The following is an 11,041-nucleotide window of genomic DNA, read 5'->3' on the forward strand; positions in this document are numbered from 1 at the left end:
CACGAACATCTGTATAAAAACATATCGAACAGGTCAGCCCTTGCAACCCAACTCTCTCCCTCCCTGTCGAGGTCAATAAAATCTCCCATTTAAAACCCTAAACCCTAAGGCTCTCTGTACCAGGAAGAAGAGGCGAAGAATTCGTGTTTTGTTGGGTCACGTCAGGTCACTGGGTTGGGACCTCGAGAAGTTGAGTTTTCTTGGCTCATATCAGGTCGCGTTGGTCTTTGATCTCGTCGAAGCAGTTTTATCAAGTGAGGAACATACTGGAGCCCATGTCATCGAGTCAACCTGTGTGCGGCTTCAGCTGCCGTGTGTGTGGCCTTTGTCTGAAGGACGTGGAGTGAAGGTGAAGTGGAGGAGACGAAGGAACATAAGAAAGAAAAGGTGAGAGTTTCTGACGAAGGAAGAAGTGTTTGAGGAAGAGGTGAAGAAGTAAGAAGAAAGGTGGTGTTGGAGGAAGAGGAGGTGGTGGTGAAGAAGTAAAAAGAAAGGTGGTGTTGGGAGGAGAGGAGGAGGAGGAGGTGAAGGAGCAAGGAGGAGGGTGGTGAGGGAAGAAAAATGTTATGAGCGAGATGAAAAGCAGAAGGGAAATAATGTGAGGTATGGGGAACGTGAGTGTTAGCAAAGGCGAGAAAAAAAAAGGCAAATTGTGAATTAGAAAAAAGGTCTTGCGGTGCACTATGTAAAATAAGGGGGAGAGGGGGGCAATACTTAAGGAGAGGAGGAGAGTAAGAATAGTGTGGTGTACTAGGATAAGGATGAGGATCAGTAGGATGAGATCAAGGATCAAATGATGAATGTGGATGAATAAAAGAAGAGGAAAAAATGGATAAAACAAATCTAGTAATCGAAGTAGTACAAGATGAGAGGGAGAAGGTGGAGGAGGAGGAGAGGAAAAGGAGGAGGAAGAGACAGAGGGATGGAGGGAGGAATTTTTTTATTAGAGAAGTGAAAAAGCGTGGGAGGACAAGTGGAACAGAAGCGGAAGACAAATTGGAAAAGAGAATGTGAAAGAGGTGGGCCTATCCAAGAAAATGGAAAAATAGGGGAAGGAATATATGGGAAGGCACTGGAAACCAATTTGGTGAATGTCTTTGAGAATACAGATGTGGTGAAGTAAGGGAAAAACACACACACACACACCACACACACACAGAGAGACACACACACAGACACACACACCACACACACACACAGAGACACACACACAGACACACACACAGACACACACTCACACGGACAGACAGACGGACAGACAGACGGACAGTGTGGCGCAGTGGTTAGAGTACCCGGCTGCAGCTACGGCAATCCTGGTTCGAATCCCACCCATGGCTGAAGTAATTTCAGTATCGCTGCGCTGCGAGGTGTTACTCCAGCTCTCGTCGCCGGGGAGTTGGGTGTGTGTGCGTGTGGTCACAGCATTACCCATAGATCGGTCATATATAAGCTCTGAGCTCTCTTCCGGGAGAGAGAGAGCTGTCGATCACGAGTCAAACACGTGATCTAAGACAATGATGGTGAATCATGCGCGCGCGCGCACACACACACACACACACACACACACACACACACACACACACACACACACACTCACTGACTCACCGACTCACTGACTCACTTACCGACTCACTGACTCACTGACTCAATTACTAGTTCACACACACTCGCATTTTACAAATAGACCTCCATGCCCACAGAGGAGGGGCGCCACAAAATTGAATAAAAGAGAAGTATGGCTGCGGCAGAAGACGCCACCTTTGTCCTATGCCAGAATGGGACTGTTGGGGCAGGCAGCAGTCACTGCTGGGAATTAGGGTGAGATTCGAACCCATAACAAAGCGAATGCGAGACCAATAGGCTTCCGATTACGCCACAGAATTAAATGAAAAAAGACGATCCATTTCTGAAAGGAATGAATGAAGACAACCTTTTATCTCCGAACGATTGGAATGAACGAAATAGAGACTTGGTAGCCAGAAGGGATGGTTTTGATTTCGTAATACTGTTGAAAGGTGATCCGCTTATCACGACCACTGTCTATATCTATTTCTCCCGTTTGGGCAAATTTAGGTTTGAGGAGGAAATAGACAAGAACTGGTTTACTAATAGAGTGGGTAACAAATGGAATATGCCAAGTAACAATATAGTTAGCGCTGAAATTATTAGTCGGTTTAATCGAAGATGAGATAACTTTATGGATAAGGATGAAAGGTGTAAGGGACATACAACAGCTTAGTGTAAGCCTTATGGTCTCTTGCAGTTTCATTCACATGTTCTTATGGTATGGAAGGGTTGGAAATAAGGTGGAATACTATCACTATGGAAAGGATGGATTTTATTTAATAAAGTTTCAGACGATTTCAACTGTGGGAAGACCACAGGAGTGTAGATATTAACGTTAAGTCACCTATAGTTTTCTAGAGTTCCCCCTTAGTTGAATAAAATCGTCTGGCATTATCTAAAATAGATTCCTCATAATATAACATAAGACAGCAATCCAATTGGAATTCTTACTTCAGCCAATAAAAACATTTCTATGGCTGCCACAACATATATCTGCAATGGACAGCCATATTCAACAGGACAAAGTAAAGTGATTATACGTGAGAGAGGCAGAGAATCTGCACAGAAGTGCAGCTGTGCTGTTGTGCAGTTCAGCGGTTGAGCAGCTGTGGTGGGGTCCGCCAGGCCCTTTGAAGGTTTTATGTCCTTCAGGGTCGATCCGGTTCGACCAAGTGTCTTCCGTCGGCCCGTTTCTTTCGGCCTCGTAAAGCCAATAACCTCAAGTCGCTTCATAACGGGGCAAAGCTCCTACCCCCGCATTGTGTTGTGTGTGTGTGTTGTGCGTGTGTTGTGTGCGAGTTGTGCGTGTGTTGTGTGTGTGTGTGTGTATGTGTGGTGGTCAGTGGTGGTGGTGGTCAGTGGGGTTGGTGGTCAATGGTGGTGGTGGTCAGTTGGGGTCAGTGGTGGTCAGTTGGGGTCAGTGGTGGTCAGTGGGGTTGATGGTCAACGGTAGTGGTGGTCAGTTGGGTTTGATGGTCATTGGTGGTGGTGGTCAGTTTGGGTCAGTGGTGGTCAGTTGGGGTCAGTGGGATTGATGGTCAATGGTAGTGGTGGTCAGTTGGGGTCAGTGGAGGTCAGTGGGGTTGATGGTCAATGGTGGGGGTGGTCAGTGGGGTTCATTGTGGGTGGTGGAGGTAAGTGGTAGTGGTGCTTCTCTTCATCCTCCTCCACTTCTTCCTCTTCCTCCCCCTCCACTTCCTCCTCTTCCTCCTCCTCCACTTCCTCCTCTTACTCCTCCTCCTTCCTCCTCTTACTCCTCCTCCTTCCTCCTCTTCCTCCAGTTCCCCCTTCCTCTATTCCTACCTCACGTCCTCCTCCTCCTCTCCTCCGCCCCCTCCTAATTCTCCTTGTCCTCCTCCTACTCCTACCTCGCCTCTTCCTCCTCTCACTCATCCTCTTTATCTCACTACTCTTTTTTTCCTTACTCTTCCTTCTCTTCTCACTCCTTTTTTTACTCCTTTTCTTATTCCGTTTCTTGTTCCTTTTCTTATTCCTCTTCAACGACCAATGACGTCACTGGTTATGTCAGGTTTAGATGATCTTTATAACTGACAAGTGCAAACTAACTCCCCTCCAACAAACTGTACGTCGATCGTAACATACTTTCGGTGGTATTCTAAAAAAATAATCTTTCCTTTTATAAATCTTGTATAAATCCTTGGAAGGGAAAGATTTATATAAGGAAATATTTTTTTTAAGAATACCAGTGTAAGAATTTTACGGTGGTATTCTTTAAAAAAAGATCTTTCCTTATATAAATATTTCCTTATATAAATCTTTCCTTTTCAAGGGTTTATACAAGATTTATTTCCTTTTTTTTTTTTTTTTTTTTTTTTTAAGAATACCACCGTTTATTACATGTTTTGTGCATTTTAGACAGCCGAGAGGAAGAGCACTCCGATTGGTCTGCTCCAGACTTGTATTGATGGTTGTCCCTAGATGCATAATATCTCTTTTCTCTTCCTATGATATTTTATAAAATATGATTTACAGAGAGAATTAAATATATATTTTTTTTATCTTGGATATGTTCTATGTCAATAGATAAAAAAAAGTATGAATTCAACATTTTCTTTTTATTACATTTTTCTTTATTTTGGGTGATTTTTTGTTTGTTCTCGGAACGCCTCGTTTTATCATGTTTTTTTGCTGACGTAGATAGGGTTTTTACGTCCGCTCTCTTTCTCGCTCGTGCTACCTTGCTCTCTCACTTGACCTCCCCTCCTCTCCTCTTCACTCCCTTCCCTTCCTCTCCCTTCCCTTCCCTTCCTCTCCCTTCCCTTCCCCTCCACTCCCTTTCCTTCCCTTCCTCTCCCTTCCCTTCCCTTCCTCTCCCTTTCTTTCCCCTCCACTCCCTTTCCTTCCCCTCCACTCCCTTCCCTTCCCCTCCCCTCCACTCTCATCCCCTCCACACTCCACTCGCCCTCCACTCCACTCCAGTCTCCTTCCCTCCTTCTCCTCTCCTCCCCTCCTTCCCCTCTCCTCCCCTCCTTCCCCTCTCCTCCCCTCCTTCCCCTCTCCTCCCCTCCTTCCCCTCTCCTCCCCTCCTCCTCCCCTCCTTCCCCTCTCCTCCCTTCCCCTCCCCTCCTTCCCCTCTCCTCCCTTCCCCTCTTCTCCCCTCTCCTCCCTTTCCCTCTCCTCCCCTTCTCTCTCCTCCCTTCCTATTCCCATCCCTCTCTACCCCTCCCCACGCCCCTCCCCTCCCTTCACCCTCCCCTCCCTTCACCCTCCCCTCCCCTCGCTCTCCCGTCCCCTCACCCTCCTTCGTCCTCCAATCCCCTTCCCCCTCCTCTCCCTTCAATCCTCCCCCCGTCCCCTTTCTCTCCTTCCCCCTTCCCCTCCCTTTCGCACAAAGAATGTAAGAAAGGGATGTTTAGGAGTAAGGGGAAGGGGAAGGGGAGATTAGGAAGGGGGAAGAGGAAGTGAAGTCTAGGAGGAAGAACAAAGAAGTAACGGGAAAGGTTATGGATTTGGAAAAGGTGCAAGAAATCGAAATATGGTAAAAATTCACTTGGAAAAAGTCACAATAGGTTAAGTTGGTGGAAGACGCAAACAGTGGGTCTTCGGGGATGGGAGAGAGAGATTGAAGGGATTGATAATAGATGAAAGAGAAAATAGGTGAGAGATGAATATGAAAATGGAAAGAGAAGGAGAAAATAAAAAGGTCACAAATAGTGAGGGAGATCAAAGAGGAAAGGAGAGGGGTAGAGTAAATAAAAAAAATGGCGAAAAATAATTGAAAAAGAAAACTAAAAAAAGAAACGGAGCAAGAAGAAGTGGAACCATAACCTATGAACGGGGTGGAACGGGGATGTGAGGTGGAGAGAAGGGTGGAGGGGAGAAAGGGAAGGAAGGAAAGGTCGAGGTCGAAGAACTGAAAGATGAGGTTCGAAAAAGGAATACACAACAGCAAAGCGTAGTCAATAACAGACCTTGAAAGGCACTGGTGGTAAGAATGAGTGAGTAAATACATGCAAGTGAAGTGATGAGATCGAGAACGAGATGGAGATCGAAGGAGAAAACGAGAGCGAGAACAGATCAAGAGCGAGGACGAGATCGAGAGCGAGAACAGATCGAGGACGAGAGACAGTACGAGAGCGAAAACGAGATCGGGAGTGAGAGCGAGATTGAGATCGAGAGCGAGAACAGATCGAGAGCGAGAACAAGTACGAGAGCGAGGACGAGTACGAGATCGAGGACGAGATCAAGATCGAGGACGAGATCGACATCGAGGACGAGAACGATATCGAGATCGAGAGCGAGAACATTCGAGGACGAGAGACAGTACGAGAGCGAAAACGAGATCGAGATCGAGAACAGATGGAGATCGAGAACGAGAATGAGATCGTGAACGAGTGAGAGAGAGAGAAGGAACGACTAAGAATGGTAGCATAACAGTAAGTTAAAGTAAAAGAAGGGAAGAGCGCTCCCTCTAATTATCTCAGTTTAAATATTCCTTTCTTCCTCGCTGTTTCAGTCCTAACTACCATTGGACCAAGGAAATGGTGATCACGGAGGATGGACATCGGAGAGAAACAGCTCCCTGCCGTCCATTTTCATAATTCACCAACAACCTCATCTGTCTTGAAGTGGAATCTTAGTTGGGTGACACTTTATATCAAAACCGGGTTCAAAATTTGAGTGCAACGTATTTTGAGTGCTGATTTCAAGACTGAAAAATAACATAAATGAGATCTGCAAAAAATTAGTAAACAAATAAATGAATGAATAATTAGATAAAATAATTGATAAATGGGAACCTTTGAATTCTCGGAGACAATATCTGTCCCACAGGTGAGTGGTCTACGCCAGGAGTTGCGTAGCTTCAACCATAGTCGTCACCTTTGCCCTACGTGCTTTTGGGACTGTTGGGTCAAGTAACAATACTGGGAATCGAAGAGGAGTGCGGGATTCGAACAACAGAACTAAGCAAATGCGAGACCAGCACGCTTCCGATTACGCCAGTAGTATTTTATTCTGGCTAAAGGTAGTTCCTGTTCATTAATAGCGGTTTGAACTGAGCGGAAACCGACGAGCCAACCGCCCGTTCTTCATTAGATTCTGTTCCCATCACTGCGGTCGTCATAAATTGTTAAAGACCAATTTCCTCTGACGTCATGACCCGTGGAAGGTTATCACTGTCGTTAAGCGTATCAGTACCGTGATTCTCTGAATGGATTGTGATTGTCTTTGACTACTGATAAGGGGTATCGAAAGATAAGAAGAGGAAAAGAATTTAGAGTCGAGGAAAAGATAACAGTGGAGGAAGAATAGGATGAGAGGAAGAGAAGGAAGAGGATCAGAAGGAGGAGGATGAAGAGGAAAAGGAAGAGGAAAAAGAGATGAAGGGTATCGAAGGATAAGAAGAGGAAAATAATTTAGAGTCGAGGAAAAGGTAACAATGCAGGAAGAAGAGGATGAGAGGAAGAGAAGAAAGATGATCAGAAAGAGGAGGATGAGGAGGAAAAGGAAGAGGAAAAAGAGGTGAGGTTAGGAAGGGGAAAAAGAGGATATTGATTATATCTTGTCAGTCGGGAAAATAGAAAACAAGAATTTTGTTGTGTAGGAGTTAATCGAAATTAACAAACTTGTAGATGAAGAAAGTTAACTAAATTAACTAAAACCTGTAGATAAAGAAAATAAACTAAATTAACTAAAAACTGTAGATGAAGATAAACTAAAGCCTGTAGATAAAGAAAATAAACAATTCACTAAAACCTGTAGATGAAGCGAAATAAATTAACTAAAATTTTTAAATGAACAAAATCGTCTGACGTAAATCAAGAAAATAAGAAATCGTCACCGATACATTCATATTGAAAAAAGTAAGTCCCTATTCACACTAGCGGTTTTTAACCGCCGCGGTTTGAACCCTGGCTGTTCACGCGCATCCACGCAGCATTTCCTTGACTATGCGGTACCGCCGCAGTTTCCGCTCGATTTAAACCGCTAGTGTGAACCGGGCATAAGAGCCAACTAATTCGGAAGAATAGGCGACAAAGCCAGGTGTACCATGGATTTGGATAATGGGTCGGTCGCACTCGATGCTGAAGGGACTAATCCATTTAGCATTTGATTCCCTCGACTCCAATGGAGTGTCACAGATGAACGTAAAGGTTCGGTGGCAGCCAAAGTAAGGAGTGTTAGGCCCCTTTCACACCAGGCAACTAGTGACCGTCACTAGTGGCAGTCACTAGTTGCCTAGTGTGAAAGCCTCGGGCAACTGCAAGCAACCAGTGACTGTCACCGAGTTGTGGAATACTTTCTCATCATCTCATTAGTCGAAAGAATGGCATCAATGGAGGTGGTGCTTCTGTTGGCTTTGCTGTTCAAGAAAAAGAGAGGGTCGGTAACGGCAACTGCCAGTGACGGTCACTTGTTACTGGAGCGGGCAACAGCCATAGGCTGTTGCGCAACCGGGCAGCCGCAGTGACGTAGTGTGAAAGGCTCAATTTAGAATAATGGTAGGCAACTAGGGATTTACTCTTATGCTGGGGTTTTGCTACTGCTAACCCAGCGTCGTCTCGGATTAATACAAGTTTTAGATACGTGACCTGATACGATGGTCCGACTATAAGAAATTCACAACAACTCTGACAAAAGATCATACCAGATAATTCTCAACAACTACCAAAATTATAATTCCCCCTCCTGTGTTTGAACTTCCAGGGGAAGAAGAGGTCAGAAGAAGCTGTTGATTTTTATCAAAGACTGCCAATAGGCCCCCAGAAGGTGAGGAGGTGACCTTGCATGACCCAGCTGGGGGCCTCGAGTGACTCCTGCTGGTCAGTAATGGGCTTCTGCTGTCCACTAAGGCTTCCAATCTTTTGCCATACAAAGGATACCTTTCCTCTCACCCCTTCTCTCTCTCTTTTTCTCCTCTCTCTTTCTCCTCTCTCTTTCTCCTCTCTCTTTCTTCTCTCTCTTGCTTCTCTCTCTTTCTTCTCTCTCTTTCTTCTCTCTCTTTCTTCTCTCTCTTTCTTCTCTCTCTTCTCTCTCTTTCTTCTCTCTCTTTCTTCTCTCTCTTTCTTCTCTCTCACTCACACGCACACACACACACACACACTCACACGCACACACATACACACACTCACACGCACACACTGCGAGAAAAAAAAACGGGACACCACGAGCATAGCTCCCCTTTCCGTAAGATACAACTTGATAAACGTACACACACACACACACACACACACACACACACACACACACACACACACACACACACACACACACACACACACACACACACACACACACACACACACACACACACACGATCTCTTACTTGTTCACTCTCGCTTATTTATTTTTACTTTTATTTTCACTTTCAATCTTCTCTCCTTCTTGCCTTTTTGTATGTTTATCTGCATCATGTCCGTTTTTCTTTCTCTTTGTCTCTGTCTGTCAGTCTGTATCTGTCATTATTTCTTTCTGCCTCCGTCTGTCTGTCTTCTTTTGGTTGATGTGATTGTTTGTGTATGTATACAGACATTCTTAGTTATCTTCATATTTTAGTAAACTGAACATTTCTGTATTACTGTTACCTTTGTTTAGCTTGCATCTCTAATTTGACTTCGTATAACTGTTTTGATAAGGTGAACATAAGTCCATTATCAAAAAGTATATTCAAACTTTCTCTTGAATTTGACTTCAGCCATTCGGGGAATTGTCACAGTGTACTTAACATGTAAAGATGGCTTCACCACGACCTATTCACACTACAACGATAGAAGAGCACATTTGGGTCCATCAGTACAAAGGCACACTATATTCACATTATTTCACTTCCACGTAGTGGGAGGGAAAAACCCATGGTACGGGAAAGCCCTGTCAATAGGAGAGGAGGAGGATAGGAGAGGAGGAGGAGGATAGGAGAGGAGGAGGAGGATAGGAGAGGAGGAGGAGGATAGGAGAGGAGGAGGAGGATAGGAGAGGAGGAGGAGGAGGTTTTTTTTCTGATGTTGATTCGCCTCCCGTGGATACAGTTGTAAGGAACACTGTGGTATAGAGTAACCGAGAGCCAGATTTTGATGGGATTCAATGAAATCTTCATCATTTGAGATACTTTTCAACCCTGTACCCACCTCTCCCTAAGTTATATCACGAAGTGAAATGAAGCTAAATGTAACAAGAATAATACAGTGGCTCTTCAGGTGTTGATAGGGTTATACTGGACAGTGTAGAAAAGCCTTGTATTTTTACACCAAATTTGGCTAAATTAGGAGACTTGCTAGGACGCTTGGGCTAACTCCCACGTCGTGGCGCACACTTAACCCGATGGCATTTGTGCACGCAAACACGCACAAACAGGGGCATAGGTTGTCGTGGACACAAACAGTGAAACGCATAGGACACACTGACACATGTACGCTCGTATATGGAATGAATCTTGTGAACAGTGGCATGTACGCACGTAGTTGCATATGTAGGCATGCGCGTGTACGTGCGCGCACACACAAGCACACATGCAAGCATATAAAAACACACAAGCATGCTTAAGTACACGCACAAGCACACGCATAAGCAGAAGCACGCGCAAAAACACACAAAAGCACACACAAGCACACGCATAAGAACACGCACACAGAAGCACACGCGCACACACACAGACACACACAACCACCTAGGTGTGGCATTAAGTAGCTCGCGATCTGTTGGCTTAAGTGTCTGCAGAAGTCTAATGCTCGAAGTTACGAAGATTGTGGTTAAAAAGTTCACGATGCATCTTTGTGCTGTTAGCATAGGAACAAAACTCCAGGACCAAGGCTCGTTCCAGGTAGAACTGATCGACCTAAACTAGTACGCTGTGTTAAGATAGTCCTGGAAGCTTCATCAAAATGGAAGTGATGAATGAAAATCCAAAACCTGCGATTTGGCTCTTGCACCTCACGTCTTCCTTGGGGTCAATCTCACGACGTTTCTCACGACTACTATTGTTCCCTCACGTCTTATTCTCTTCCTTAGAGACTTACTCTCCCAAGTCCTCACGCCTTTATAACATCCTTCACTCTCATCCTCATCCTTCCCTCCTATGCTATCCCCTCCTCTCCTATCCTATCCTATCCTCCTCTCCTATCCTATCCTCCTCTCCTATCCTATCCTCCTCTCCTATCCTCCTCCTCCTCTCCTATCCTCCTCCTATCCTATCCTCCTCCTCCTATCCTATCTTCCTCCTCCTCTCCTATCCTCCTCTTCTTCTCATCTCCTATCCTCCTCCTCCTCTCCTATCCTCCTCCTCCTCTCCTATCCTCCTCCTCTCCTCTCCTATCCTCCTCCTCCTCTCCTATCCTATCCTCCTCCTCTCCTATCCTATCCTCCTCTCCTATCCTCCTCCTCTCCTATCCTATCCTCCTCCTCTCCTATCCTCCTCCTCTCCTCTCCTCTCCTCCTCTCCTATCCTATCCTCCTCTCCTCCTCTCCTCCTCTCCTCCTCTCCTCTCCTATCCTCCTCCTCTTCTCCTATCCTTCTCCA

Source organism: Oratosquilla oratoria, chromosome 9, assembly GCF_046742065.1.
Source record: "Oratosquilla oratoria isolate Oo_2021 chromosome 9, ASM4674206v1, whole genome shotgun sequence".
Taxonomy (NCBI): Eukaryota; Metazoa; Arthropoda; class Malacostraca; order Stomatopoda; family Squillidae; genus Oratosquilla; species Oratosquilla oratoria.